Below are 15858 nucleotides of genomic sequence, written 5' to 3'. Positions count from 1 at the left end.
CCCCCAAGCTTAGACCTCGCTTGTCCTCAAGCGGAAGCCAAAATCGAAAAATATGTCCACAAGTTTAGAGATAGATCTATCGATAAAAATAAAAAATACAGACATGAGGGCATCATGATCATTCTCATAACAGCACATAAATAGATTTCATCATATAATTTCTTATGCTCAAGTGACAATCAATTCACAATATCAAGTATGGTTCAAAAACTTCACTGACAACTAACAAACTATAATCTCAGTCATTGAAGCAATTGTAATTTATCATAACATCAAAAAGAGTCAAGAATAGAGCTTTTTAGCAAGCTCACATACTCAACTATCTCGTAGTCTTCTACAATTGCTAACACTCACGCAGTACATGTGGTTATGGAGTTTCAGCCAGACACTGAGAAAGATAGGGGCTTATTGTGTTGTCTCCCAACGTATTCACCTTTAGGTGATGTCAACAATAATAACCCATGCTAACGAACATCCAATTGGATATATGTATCATGATCTTTCAAACACGAGGAGCTTGCCAAAGGATAAAATGAAAAAGGGAAAGGTGAGGATCACCTTGACTCAAGTTCAAAATAAAAACATAAAGTAAGAACATAAAGTAAAGATAGGCCCTTCGCAGAGGGAAGCAGAGGTTGTCATGCGCTTTTAGGGTTGGATACACAAAATCTTAGTACGAAAGAACTTCACTTTATATTGCCACTTGTGTATGGACCTTTATTATGCAGTTCGTCGCTTTTATTGCTTCCATAACAAGATCGTATAAAGCTTATTTTCTCCGCACTACTAAGTCATGCATATTTAGAGAGCAATTTTTATTGCTTGCACCGATGACAACTTACTTGAAGGATCTTACTCAATCCATAGGTAGATATGGTGGACTCTCATGGCAAAACTGGGTTTTAAAGGAATATGGAAGCACAAGTAGTATCTCTACTTGGTGCTAGGAATTTGGCTAGCATGAGGGGGAAAGGCAAGCTCAACATGTTTGGAAGGTCAATGACAATATACTTTAACTGAGATGTGAGAAAACATAAACCATTACATTGTCTTCTTTGTCCAACGTCAACTCTTTTAGCATGTCATACTTAATGAGTGCTCACAATCGTAAAAGATGTCGAAGATAGTATATTTATATGTGAACCTCTCTTTCCTTATCACTTCCTATTAATTGCAACGATGACCAAAACTACGTTTACCAACTCTCAACAATTTTTATGCCTAATACTTTCTATATGTGGAGTTATCACTATCCATAAGATCAATAAGAACTCTTTAATTCTTTCTACTTTCTCAAGATCATAGCAACAAAAGCAAAGCCCTTGACTCAACACTAAACTTTATTATAGATAGCTCTCGAACTCGAATACAAAAAGAGATCACCATGCAGAACTCAAACTACTTGATATCAAAACTTCAATCTACTAGATCAAGATACTACTAAAAGGATCGAACTAAATAAAGAGGTAAAGATAGGAGTGTGATGGTGATACGATACCAGGGCACCTCCCCCAAGCATGGTAGTTGCCAAGGGGAGTGCCCATACCCAAGTGATTATGTCCTCGGAGGTGGTTAAGTAGGAGTTGTTGATGATGTAGGCTTGTCGTCCGTCTTCCAAGGCATAGGCTCTCCATCATAGAAGGATGATCGAGTCTCCAAGATCCTTAAATCTGCAGCCAAACTCATCCTCTTGAATCTATATTCATACTCACAGTTCTGGCTTTGCAGGTCGTTAATCTGGGCTTGGAGGTGCTCGATTTTCTCTTGAAGCTTGAAGATGGTCTCCCCAATGACTTTGGCATCCAGCTTGTGGTTGTTGGTGAACTCCGTGATCATCATTTGATTGGGTTGAGTCCACGCTCCACCATCCCTTGACACTTGAAAACTTGCTGCTCCACGGCTTCGAGCTTTGTCTCCGCGCTCCCGGTACGCCTTGGTCCCTCCACATCGCGGATGTGCAGCACCCCCCTCACGCATCTCAATCGTTTGAGGGTGTTGCAGCACGTCCGCGAGATAGGGGTTGATAACCCTCTCGAAAAGCTTGTCCTTGGGAGCGCTTGGAGATGTCATGATGCTCTAGATCTGAAACAGAAACAGCTCGAAACGAAAACAGAGGATATTTGCGTGATACGGTGGTCAAAACCTTTGGGAGTATATATTATGAATTTTACCGACCAAAATACGTAACATGGAAGAAAACGGAGTCCGGGAAGCACACGAGGTGCCCACGAGACAGGGGGCGCGCCCAGTAGGGGGGGGGGGCCTCCACTCTCGTGGGAGCCTCGTGTCCCTTTTGGACTACTTCTTTCTTCCTAAAATTCTTAAATATTCCAAAACTAATAAAAATTGCCATTGGAGTTATTTTGGAGTCGGTTTACTTACCGTACCACATACCTATACCTTTTCGGAGTCTAAGACATTCTGGAAAGTGTCCCTTATGTATTCCTGAGGGGTTACGGTTTCAATAATATTAGTTTCAACATTTATAGGATTACCTGAAATATAATGTTTAATTCTTTGACCGTTTACCACCCTTGGACTTGTGCCTTCGAAGTTGTTGATTTTTATAGCACCAGAATGATAGACCTCCTCGATAACGTAAGGACCTTCCCATTTTGAGAGAAGTTTTCCTGCAAAAAATCTTAAGCGAGAGTTGAATAATAATACATAGTCTCCTACGTAAAACTCACGTTTTTGTATCCTCTTATCATGCCAGCGTTTGACTTTTTCTTTGAATAGCTTGGCATTCTCATAGGCTTGAGTTCTCCATTCATCAAGGGAGCTAATATCAAACAACCTCTTCTCACCGGCAAGTTTGAAGTCATAGTTGAGCTCTTTAATAGCCCAATATGCCTTATGTTCAAAGTCAAGAGGCAAATGACACACTTTTCTGCAAACCATCTTATATGGAGACATACCCATAGGATTTTTGTATGCAGTTCTATAGGCCCATGTTTTTTGGACCAATTCTTTCTAGATCTATTCACAGTCTTTAGCAAAATTAATTTGAGCTCTCTATTGCTCAACTCTACTTGACCACTAGACTGCGGATGATAAGGAGATGCGATTCTATGATTGACATCATACTTAGCAAGCATCTTACCGAAAGCACCATGAATAAAATGTGAACCACCATCAGTCATAAGATATCTAGGGACTCCAAACCTCAGAAAAATAACTTCTTTAAGCATTTTAATAGAAGTGTTATGATCAGCACTACTAGTTGGAATAGCTTCTACCCACTTAGTAACGTAATCAACAACAATTAAAATATGTGTATAACCATTAGAGGCAGGAAAAGGTCCCATATAATCAAAGCCCCAAACATCAAACGGTTCAATAACAAGAGAATAATCCATAGGCATTTCTTGACGTCTACTAATGTTACCTACTCTTTGGCATTCATCACAAGATAAGACAAACTTACGAGCATCTTTGAAGAGAGTAGGCCAATAAAAACCAGATTGTAGTACCTTGTGTGCAGTTCTATCTCCAGCGTGGTGTCCTCCATAAGATTCAGAGTGACACTTGAGTAGGATCTGTTCCTGTTCATGCTCAGGCACACAATATCTAATAACACCATCTACTCCTTCTTAATAAAGGTGTGGGTCATCCCAGAAGTAATGTCTTAAATGATAAAAGAACTTTTTCTTTTGTTGGTATGTGAAACTAGGTGGTATAAATTTAGCAACAATGTAATTAGCATAATCAGCATACCAAGGAGCAGTACGAGAAGCATTGACGACTGCTAATTGTTCATCAGGAAAGCTATCATTAATAGGCAGTGGGTCATCAGGAACATTCTCTAACCTAGACAAGTTATCTGCAACGGGGTTCTCAGCTCCCTTTCTATCAATAATATGCAAATCAAATTCCTGGAGCAAGAGAACCCATCTAATGAGTCTAGGCTTAGCATCTTTCTTTTCCATAAGATATTTAATAACAGCATGATCAGTGTGAATAGTAACTTTGGAATCGACAATATAAGGTCTAAACTTATCACATGCAAACACAACTGCTAAGAACTCTTTTTCAGTAGTAGCATAATTTCTCTGGGCAGTGTCAAGAGTCTTACTAGCATACTAGATAACATTCAATTTCTTATCGACTCTTTGCCCTAGAACAGTACCTACATCATAATCACTAGCATCACACATAATCTCAAAAGGTAAATTCCAATCAGGTGGCTGAACAATAGGTGAAGTGATCAAAGCATTCTTAAGTGTTTCAAATGCTTCTACACAATCATCATCAAAGACAAAAGGAATATCTTTTGCAATAAATTAGTCACAGGCCTAGAGATTTTAGAAAAGTCCTTAATGACCCTCCTATAAAAACTGGCATGACCAAGGAAACTTCTTATACCTTTTATGTCCTTGGGACATGGCATCTTTTCAATAGCATCAACTTTGGCTTTATCAACTTCAATACCTCTCTCGGAGATCTTGTGCCCCAAGACAATGCCTTCATTAACCATAAAGTGACACTTTTCCCAATTCAGGACGAGACTAGTGTCTTCGCATCTCTACAAAACTCGATCAAGGTTGCTCAAACAATCATCAAAAGAGGATCCATAGACGGAGAAGTCATCCATGAATACCTCACAAATCTTTTCACAAAAATCAGAGAATATAGCCATCATGCATCTTTGAAAGGTAGCAGGTGCATTACATAAACCAAAAGGCATACGTCTATAAGAAAAAGTACCAAAAGGTCAAGTAAAAGTAGTTTTAGATTGATCCTTTGCTGACACAGGTATCCGAGAGAAACCAGAATAACCATCTAAAAAGCAGAAATGTGTGTGTTTGGATAGCCTTTCTAGCATTTGATCAATAAAAGGTAAGGGGTAATGATCTTTCTTAGTAGCTTTATTTAACTTGCGGAAATCAATTACCATCCTATAACCTGTAATAATTCTTTGCGGGATCAATTCATCTTTATCATTAGGAACAACGGTAATACCTCCCTTTTTAGGAACACAATGGACAGGGCTTACCCATTCACTATCAGCAACGGGACAAATAATACCTGCCTCAAGGAGCTTTAGTATCTCCTTTCTTACCACTTTTTTCATCTTGGGATTTAATCGTCTTTGAGGATCTCTAACTGGTTTGGCATCATCCTCCAATGTAATTTTGTGTTGACATAACGTGGGACTAACGCCCTTAAGATCATCCAGAGTATATCCAATAGCTCCTCGGTGCTTCTTCAGAGTTTTCAATAATCTTTCTTCTTCTTTCTCTGAAAGGTTAGCACTAATAATAACAGGATATATTTCTTTTTCATCAAGATAAGCATACTTAAGATTGTCAGGTAAAGTTTTGAGTTCAATCACGGGATCACCCTTGGGTGGAGGGGGATCCCCAAGAATTTCAACAGGAAGGTTATATTTCAGCATAGGTTCCTGTTTAAGGAACACTTCATCTATTTCCTCTCTTTCCTTCATAAACATATCGTTTTCATGGTCTAGCAAGTATTGACCTAACAGATCAGTTGGAGGAACAACAATGGAAGCAAGACCAATAAATTCATCCTTACTAGGTGGTTCCCTTTCACAAGGTTGTGTACTAAACTTAGTGAAATTAAACTCACGAGACATACCATCTATGCCAACAGTGACAATATTCTTTTTACAACTAATCTTAGCACTAGCTGTATTCAAGAAGGGTCTACCAAAAATAATGGGACAAAAATCATCTTGTGGGGAACCAAGAACAAGGAAATCAGCAGGGTATTTAACCTTCCCACACAAAACTTCAACATCTCTAACAATTCCAAAGGGTTTAATGGTATCCCTATCAGCAAGCTTAATAGTGACATCAATGTCTTCTAACTCAATGGCTGCAATGTCATGCATAATTTCTTGATATAAGGAATAAGGTATTGCACTAGCACTAGAACCCATATCACATAAGCCGTGATAACAATGATCTCCTATTTTAACATAAATAATAGGAGTCGGTGTCAAAACTGGCGGATCTCGGGTAGGGGGTCCCGAACTGTGTGTCTAGGCGGATGGTAACAGGAGACAAGGGACACGATGTTTTTACCCAGGTTCGGGCCCTCTCGATGGAGGTAAAACCCTACTCCTGCTTGATTAATATTGATGATATGGGTAGTACAAGAGTTGATCTACCACGAGATCAGAGAGGCTAAACCCTAGAAGCTAGCCTATGGTATGATTGTTGTTCGTCCTACGGACTAAAACTCTCCTGTTTATATAGACACCGGAGAGGGCTAGGGTTACACAGAGTCGGTTACAATGAGAGGAGATCTACATATCATATCGTCAAGCTTGCCTTCCACGCCAAGGAAAGTCCCATCCGGACACAGGACGAAGTCTTAAATCTTGTATCTTCATAGTCCGAGAGTCCGGCCAAAGGTCATAGACCGGCCATTGGACCCCCCTAATCCAGGACTCCCTCAGTAGCCCCTGAACCAAGCTTCAATGACGACGAGTCCGGCGCGCAAATTGTCTTCGGCATTGCAAGGTGGGTTCCTCCTCCGAATACTTCATGGAAGATGTTGAACACAAGGATATTGTCCGGCTCTGAGAAATAGTTTCCACATACCACCATAGAGAGAATAATATTCGCACAAATCTAATCTGCTGACGTATTCTGTAGCGTGACATCATGCCACAGCCAAGCCTTTATTCGAATGGTTTTACTGTCCCACCTCAGCGTGTTTAGCGAGGCGGTTTCCTTGGCACGTCTTGTCAAAGCAGAGATCGTGTCCCCTTATTCCGGGATTATCATCAATACGGGCGTGGGTAACCCAACCGCGCCATTAATCGCGGCGCTTGGGAGATAAGCGAGTTTTACCAGGCTGGTGGGGGCACATCATTTTGGCCGCCCATATAAGGGGATAAGAATCTACCCTTTCCATCTATGCCTTCCTCCTCCTTCGCTTATCCATTCCTGCGCACTCGAGCTCCAGTGCCCAAGTCCGCACTTCCCACCTCAACCTTCTCCAATCATGTCCGGAGCGGGAGGCAAGTGGATGGCCTCCTCCGTTACGGAGGGGCAAATTAAGAAGCTGAGGAAAGTCGGATACTTGTCTAACGACATCGCGCACCGGCTCCCAAATGAGGGGCAGCTCATCCCCACCCCCAGGCCCCATGAGAGGGTCGTGTTTCTCCCCCATTTCCTCCACGGACTGGGCTTTCCTCTTCACCCATTCGTCCGGGGGATCATGTTCTACTACGGCCTTGACTTCCACGATCTGGCCACGAACTTCATCCTCAACATCTCGGTGTTTATCATCGTGTGTGAGGTCTTCCTCTGCATCCAGCCCCACTTCGGATTATGGCTGAAGACCTTCAATGTCAAGCCGAAGGTTGTGGGCGGCCGACAAGAAGAGTGCGGAGGCACCATGGTAGGCAAGATGGCCAACGTCACATGGCTCGATGTGGAAACCATCAAAGGGTGGCAATCGGGGTGGTTCTACATCACCGAGCCGCGTGACCCTGAATGGGCAGTGGCGCCCGAGTTCCGATCTGGCATCCCCACGCGGCTCACCTCATGGAAAGAGATGGGCCTGTCGTGGGGTAATCCGGAAGAGGCGACCGGACTCCAAACCTGCGTCCAGAACCTGATGGACAAGAAGGTCAAACTCGTCAATGTAGTCCAGGTCATGCTCTTCCGCCGGATCCTCCCGTGTCAACGGCGGGCTTTTAATCTATGGGAATTCGACCCGGCTCAGCACCAAACTCTGTCCAGGCTCTTCAACACAACGCACGAAAATGCTTGGAAGGTGCTTTTCAATAGCTCCGAGGTCCACCCTCCCACTACCGAGGATCGCGGATTCTGCGCGAAGCGCCAAGCCAGTGCGGTAAGCTTAGTTTACCCATTTCAGGGTATTTGTTTTTCATAGTTTGACTCTATGCGGGATCTAAACTCCCATTCCTTTAACATGACTAGCAGAAGAAGCCCGGACAGATCGACTATCGGGCTCCTTTGCCCGAAGACCCAACGGACGCCCGTTTGGCAAAGCTGCTGGTTCCGACACCTCACGTGGTGCCGGAGAATAAGCCCAAGAAGAAGGCCACGGGAACTCGAGGGAGATCCCGGCGACTGGTGGTGTCAGACTCATCGCCCGACGACCCCAAAGCGCAGTCCTCCTCTGAAGACAAGGAGGAGGAAGAAGAAGCCTCTCCCCCTCCAGTGGGGGGAGGCACGAAAAGGAAGGCTGCCCCGACTGGGGAGGCCGGAGCGTCCAAGAAGGGGAAGACCCTTCTCCCGGACTACGCCTCCGACACCGATGACGGCGGAGAGGAGTGGCCAACCAGGGCCAAGCCCCTGGCAACATCGTAAGTATCCAAATACCATAATAACTCATGGCATTTCATTAGTGCACAGCCCCTTCTGACGCCGAATATAATTATGCAGTCCGCCCAAGGCTCAGCTAGATGATTCGTCGAGTGGCTCCCTGGACTCGTTGGATATGAATAGTCTTTCACTTCCGATGGCTTCCTCCCCCCGCCCTACGGACGAAGCCGAGGTGGAGTCCCAAAAGGGGCTAAGCCAGGAGGAGGTGGTCCTGGAGGCGCAGCAAGGCGACCTCCCGGACTCCAGGCCCAAAGAGGATAAAACCCTGGAGGGATCTAAGTCCGGCCCGAGGCCGGACAACGCACTGGAACCTTCAGTGGCTCCGGAGTCCGGCAGGCGGCCCCTTCGCAAGAAGGGCAAGCCTACGACGCCGGCGGCCTCCGTCCAACCGGAGGCGCCAGACAATTTGCTGGAGGTGCTTAACGGCGCCTCCATCGACGAGGAGCACTGCACTGTTATGAGTGCGGTGATCGAGAAGGTTCAGTCCGCCAAGAGCGGGCTGACAAAAGCCTGTGCCAGCCTTCTAACAGGCTTTGAGGTATGTATTTAAAACATGTAAAAATGTTACCGCATAGACAGTAGCCCCTGATGCTTAGTTTGGTGTTCGGAAAGAAAAGCCGGACTGAGGATCGAAAAAGATATACGCAGGAGTCTAACAGAAATGTGTCAATATGGGAATGCAAGCTGCGCTGCTGACCTCTGCCGCACTGACTGCGGAGGTCGATGCATTGAAGCAGAGCCTCGAGCGGTCCGAGAACGAGCTCGACCTTTCCAAGAAGCAGTTCGAAGACAAGGAAGGTAGGTAGTGCCTTATGTAAATATATATAAAAATACCTGGTTGCAAATAATGACAGGACCAACGTAAATGTTACAGGGGCCACAACCGAGGTGGCGACCCTGAAGGAAGTGTTGTCCAAGGCCGAAGACAGTGCGGCCATGGAGCGCACCGAGCGAGAGAAACAAGAGGCGCGGGTGGCGGAGGTGCGACAAGAGCTCGATGCTCTCGTGAAGAAACACGAGAGTTTAGAGCTTGACTCAAAGACTCGAGAGTCCGAGCTTGCCTCGGCACTTGAAAGCGCCAAGTATGCCAAGGCGGAAGCCCAAAAAGCCCTCTAGGAGATTGAGGCGATGAAAAAGATAGCAGCGGGTAAGGCATTCTTTATGCAAAGCAAGCATGTGAAAGTGAATTACGTGTTACTTACCCGAATTCGGAGCTCTCTAGCAGCATTCGCAGATCTGCCCTGCAGTGTGTCCGACGCTGCCGCATTCTACCGAGCCGAAGAGGGGAGCTCGACGGAGAAGCTGTTCTGGTCCTAGTATGCTGAGTCCGGACATCCGGTGCCCTTGAGCGACCAGCTGAAGCAGCTGTTTGAGCTCCATAAGGTGGCCGAACAGGCCATGAAGGGCCTTGTAGGCCGGCTGTGGCCTGGGGAGGTCCTGCCTGAGAGCTACTTTGGGCTGGTGAGGCAGCTGGTGGATGCCTGTTCGCGGCTTTGAAGTCATCAAGCGCTCCATATGCATCGAAGGCGCCCGTAGGGCTTTTGCCCGTGCTAAAGTGCACTGGGGCAAGCTGGATGCTGAGAAGCTGGTGACAGAAGGGCCACCGGAGGGGAAGGAGCATCGCAGGCCCGAGATGTATTATGAGGGCGTCCTGAAGGGTGCCCGTCTTGTGGCAAATGAATGTACCAGGGATGTAATTTTTGAGTAAACACGCTCGTGTTTATCCTGTGAACTTGTTCATATGCGCTAAGCAATGCTTTTTTGATTTTAAAATATTACCTTCTGAGCGGCCGTTTATTAAATCTGAGAGATGCAAGTCGTTGGCTTCTGCCCCCATGCCGCGAGTGCTGGGGTGTTCGGGATGAACCTGAGCGCTCTTGTTCCCATTCTTGGGTCCTTCGAGGGAGGCGCTCAGCACAACGAACAAGGCAATCGGACTTATAATGCTTTATCACTCTCACTTAGCCATAGAATTCTATAATTTTAAACTTCGGCGAAGCCCCTAGTATTCGGAAGACCGAGTTCGGGGCGCTATCCACGCCTAGGACGGACAAAGCCAGCTCCTCGCTCTAAGCGGCATAAGTCTTTAAGGACTCGAAAAACCTCGTGAACAGCGACCGGCTCTCGCCCTATCATGACGGTCAGTTTTAGCTTTCTCTACTGAGGTGTTAACCCAGCTCAACTGGGGCACAATCGCAGTAGTTCTCCCAACGCTACCTTAGCCGATATAGCGGAACGTAAGGTACCAAAACATGGGAGACGGGCAAACCCAACTATTGACCCATGACATGATTCGGAGCCGATGCATATAATGCTATAAGTTCGGGGTGCCGCACTCATGACAGTGTTTGGTCTTCTCACACCGTATTCTGGAGTAATTAAGCCCCTGTGTATTGGCCGTACCAAAGTGTACGGTTTCATAGTGTCAAAACTGAACATATGTAAGAAATAAATGCAATAATAGACAAGAGCTATATACTGTTTATTAAAGGGCTGCTATGAGAGCGGAACGATACAAATAGTGCGATAAGCAAGAGATGGGATTATTTGACATGTCCCTCTCCAGGGGCAAGCTGCGAGACTTTAAGTAAGATGGATATTTAGCTCGTTATAGAGACCACCTGGACGTTCGACGTGGCTTGCTGTCTCCCTGGCTGTTGCATCATGTGTTCGGCGAGTGTACTGCCAGACAGGTCTTCCGAATAGAGGAGTCCTAAAAGTTGAAAAAAGTAAAAAAATCGGGAGCCCCTAGTACGGTTAAGACGCATTCTGGGCATGCCGTGGTTGTGCCCCTCCCCTTATGCCCATGGTATTTCCAGAGCGTAATTATGTACGCGTGGTACTGGTTTCGCAATCTCGCGAGGCCTGGGGCTGGGGTCGCACTGCTATGCTGGCTCGGAATGTGCCAGACGGTCTCGTTGTAGGTTACCCCGGGCGCGCTTGACGGTGTCCGGACGCTTAGCAGCCGGACTAGAGAATTGCCTTAAGAGGCTACTTTGTACTTCCGCCGCGAGGGCCGCCGTGCGCTCCTCTGTTCGGAGAGAGCGTTCGGTGTTTCCGTTGACCGTAATGACTCCGCAAGGGCCTGGCATCTTGAGCTTGAGATATGTGTAGTGCGGCACCGCATTGAACTTTGCAAATGCGGTTCGTCCGAGCAGGGCACCGCGGAACGGGACTATGTCGAAGACCACTTCGAGTGTAACTGAGCCTCTACAGCTAGCCTCTACACCTGGTATGACGCCTTTAAAGGTCGTCTTTGTGGGTTTAATCCTTGAGGGATCTATGCCCATTTTCCGCACTGTATCCTGATAAAGCAGGTTCAGGCTGCTGCCGCCGTCCATGAGGACTCTAGTGAGGTGAAATCCGTCAATGATTGGGTCTAGGACCAATGCGGCGAATTCGCCGTGACAAATGCTAGTGGGGTGGTCCCTTCGATCAAAAGTGATCGGGCAGGAGGATCATGGGTTGAACTTTGGGGCGACTGGCTCCAACGCATATACGTCCCTGAGCGCACGCTTCCGTTCCCTTTTGGGGATGTGGGTTGCGTATATCATGTTCACCGTCCGCACTTGTGAGGGAAATCCCTTCTGTCCTCTGTTGTTCGGCGGCCGGGGCTCCTCCTCGTCATCACTATGCAGCCCCTTGTCTCTGTTTTCAGCACTTAACTTGCCCGCCTGCTTGAACACCCAACAATCCCTGTTGGTGTGATTGGCTGGTTGTTCGGGGGTGCCGTGTATCTAGCACGAGCGATCGAGTATCCGGTCTAAACTGGATGGGCCTGGAGTATTTCTCTTGAATGGCTTTTTCTGCTGACCGGGTTTAGAGCCTCTGAATCCGGCATTAACTGCCGTATCCTCAGTATTATCGCCGTTAATGTGGCGCTTGTGCTTGTTGCGACGCAACCTGCCATTGTTGTCCTTGGTATCCAAATTACCAGGGCTCTTGGTCATGTTATTGCTACGAGCTAGCCAGTTGTCTTCTCCTACGCAAAAGCGGGTCATGAGTGTTGTGAGGGCTGCCATGGATTTCTGCTTTTCCTGTCCTAGGTGCCGGGCAATCCATTCGTCTCGGATGTTATGCTTGAATGCTACGAGGGCCTCTGCGTCCGGACAGTCGACTATTTGATTTTTCTTGGTTAGGAACCGTGTCCAGAATTGTCTGGCCGATTCCTCTGGCTGCTGAATTATGTGGCTCAGGTCATTGGCATCTGGTGGTTGCACATAGGTGCCCTGGAAATTGTCCAGGAATGCGGATTCCAGGTCCTCCCAGCAACCAATTGACTCTTCTGGCAAGCTGTTAAGCCAATGTCGAGCCAGTCCTTTAAGCTTGAGTGGGAGGTATTTGATAGCGTGTAGATCATCACCACGGGCCATGTGGATGTGAAGGAGATAATCCTCGATCCATACTGCAGGATCTGTTGTGCCATCGTATGATTCGATGTTTACGGGTTTAAAACCCTCGGGGATTTGATGATCCATTACTTCATCTGTGAAGCATAGTGGGTGTGCGGCGCCTCTGTATTGGGCTATATCACGACTTAGCTTGGATGAGCTTTGTCTGTTGTGTTTGGCCTGGCCGTATTTGCCATATCAGGCATGGCGGTTATCGTCACGTGTCGTGGGGCGCCCACGCGATCCGTAGATCGATCTTGTTTGCCTTGCCTTATCCTCCAATATGTCTCACAGGTCTGGCGCATTTCCCCGTGCCTTGGTACCTTTTGAGCGGCGCCGGGGTGCGGCTTGAGTTGATGGCCGAAAGGCCTCTCTGTCGCGGCCATGGGGTGGCCGGTCGGCCGCATCATACGCTGGTGATGTAGGTTTAGTTGCTTCCTCCTCTAGTTGGGGTAGCAGCCTGCGCTTTGGGTAGCTCTTGGAGGGGCGTTCGAGTTTGTACTCTTCGGGAGCTAGGACTTCTGTCCATCTGTCGGCTAGCAAGTCTTGGTCAGCTGTAAGCTGCTGCTGTTTTCTCTTGAGGCTGCTTGCCGTGGCCATGAGCCTGCGTTTGAAACGCTTTTGCTCGACGGGGTCCTCAGGCACGACAAATTCATCGTCATCGAGGATTGCTTCGTCTTCGGAGGGAGGCATGTAATTATCGTCCTCGACCTCTCTTTCTTCCGCTCTCTCATGAGGGTTGGCTTCTCCATTCTCCTGCGCTGAATCCTGCTGGAGGGGGTTGTCTTCGGCACTCTCCGAGGTGTTATTGTCTCCGGTGCCGGAATTGCCATTTTTGCTTTGGCGGGATTTAGAGCGGCGCGGCTGACGCTGACGCTTAGGCTGTTTCTTGGAGGGGTCATCCTTCGTTGTTCCATCGCCATCCCCTTCTTTCGGGGTATCCACCATGTATATGTCGTATGACGAGGTGGCTTTCCAGTGCCCTATTGGTGCTGGTTCTTGGTCGTCTACTTCATCGGCGTCCATACCGTCGATGTCTTCGGAGTCGAAGTCGAGCATGTCGGTTAAATCGTCGACAGTGGCTACGAAGTGGGTGGTGGGTGGGCTTCGAATTTCTTCGTCGTCCGCATCCCAACCCTGCTGGCCATAGTCCGGCCAGGGCTCTCCTGATAAAGAGAGAGACTTTAGTGAATTCAGGATGTCGCCAAAGGGAGAGTATTGAAAGATGTCTGCAGCGGTGAACCCCATGATCGGAGCCCAATTGGGTTCGATCGGGAGAGGTGCGGAAGATTTGGAGTCCGGAACGGAATCCGGCACCTTGGAGTCTCGAGCTCCGCGAAGGACAATATTGGTGTTTGGCTCGATCGCCGTAGAGATTGCAGCCCCCGAGGCGGCATCCAGCCGCCCGTCCTCGATCGGCGCAGTCGGCTCCAAGCTAAGGGTCAGAACGGACACCTAAGCGGCACTCTGGGCGCTGTCCAGTGGCAGAGCTAGATCATTCCCATTGTGACAGTGCGGCGCGCTCGGCTGTGGCTCGAATCCGTCGAAGATCAAGTCTCCGCGAATGTCATCCGTGTAGTTCAAACTTCCAAATCTGACCTGATGGCTAGGGGCGTAGCTTTCAATCTGCTCAAGATGGCCAAGTGAATTGGCCTGCAATGCAAAGCCGCCGAATACGAAGATCTGTCCAGGGAGAAAAGTCTCACCCTGGACCGTGTTGTGGTTGATGATCGAAGAAGCCATTGGGCCTGAAGGTGACAACACAGAGGAACTCTCAATGAAAGCACCAATGTCGGTGTCAAAACCGGCGGATCTCGGGTAGGGGGTCCCGAACTGTGCGTCTAGGCGGATGGTAATAGGAGACAAGGGACACGATGTTTTTACCCAGGTTCGGGCCCTCTCGATGGAGATAAAACCCTACTCCTGCTTGACTAATATTGATGATATGGGTAGTACAAGAGTCGATCTACCACGAGATCAGAGAGGCTAAACCCTAGAAGCTAGCCTATGGTATGATTGTTGTTCGTCCTACGGACTAAAACTCTCCGGTTTATATAGACACCAGAGAGGGCTAGGGTTACACAGAGTCAGTTACAATGGGAGGATATCTACATATCGTATCGCCAAGCTTGCCTTCCACGCCAAGGAAAGTCCCATCAGGACACGGGACGAAGTCTTCAATCTTGTATCTTCATAGTCTGGGAGTCCGGCCAAAGGTCATAGTCCGGCCATCCGGACACCCCAATCTAGGACTCCCTCAATAGGCATGCCTACGACAGGTCTACGTGTCTTAGTATCTGGCCTAGCAATATTAGCAGTCTCACCACAGAAATAAATAACATGCCCATCTAAATCCTCATCCAACAGATCATTAACCATAGCAATACTAGGTTCAAGATTAATTTGCTCAGGAGGTGTATAAGTCCTACTATTACTCTTACGAACAACATTCGAAGCTTTAACATGATCCTTTATCCTAACAGGAAAATGAGGTTTTTCAACATAAGCAGTAGGAACAATAGGATCACTATAGGTGATAGTCTTTTCTCCGACTGTAATAGGTGCAACTACTTTCACTTCAACAGGAGGATTATATTTAAACCACTTCTTTTTAGGGAGATCAACATGAGTAGCAAAAGATTCACAGAAAGTAGCTACTATCTCAGGGTCAAGTCCATACTTAGCGCTAAATCCACGAAAAACATCGATATCCATAAAAGATTTAACACAATCAAACTTAGGTGTCATACCTGACTCGTTACCATCGTCGGAACCCCAATCTTCAGAGTTGCGTTTAATTCTTTCCAATAAGTCCCATTTGAAAGCAATAGTCTTCAGCATATAAGAACCAACACAGGAAGTATCGAGCAGGTTGCGATTATCAAGAGAAAGCCGAGCATAAAAGTTCTGAATAATCATTTTCCGAGATAGCTCACGATTGGGGCATGAATATAACATTGACTTAAGCCTCCCCCAAGCTTGAGCGATGCTTTCTCCTTCGCGAGGCCAGAAATTGTATATGTAATTACGATCACGATGAATAAGATGCATAGGATAGAACTTCTGGTGAAATTCCAACTTCAATCGCTTATAATTCCAAGATCTCGTATCATCACATAGCCTATACCATGTCAATG

Source organism: Triticum dicoccoides, chromosome 5B (genome assembly GCF_002162155.2).
Source record: "Triticum dicoccoides isolate Atlit2015 ecotype Zavitan chromosome 5B, WEW_v2.0, whole genome shotgun sequence".
NCBI classification, from domain to species: Eukaryota; Viridiplantae; Streptophyta; class Magnoliopsida; order Poales; family Poaceae; genus Triticum; species Triticum dicoccoides.
The sequence above is the reverse complement of the archived record's forward strand: the minus strand, read 5'-3'. Positions refer to the sequence as shown.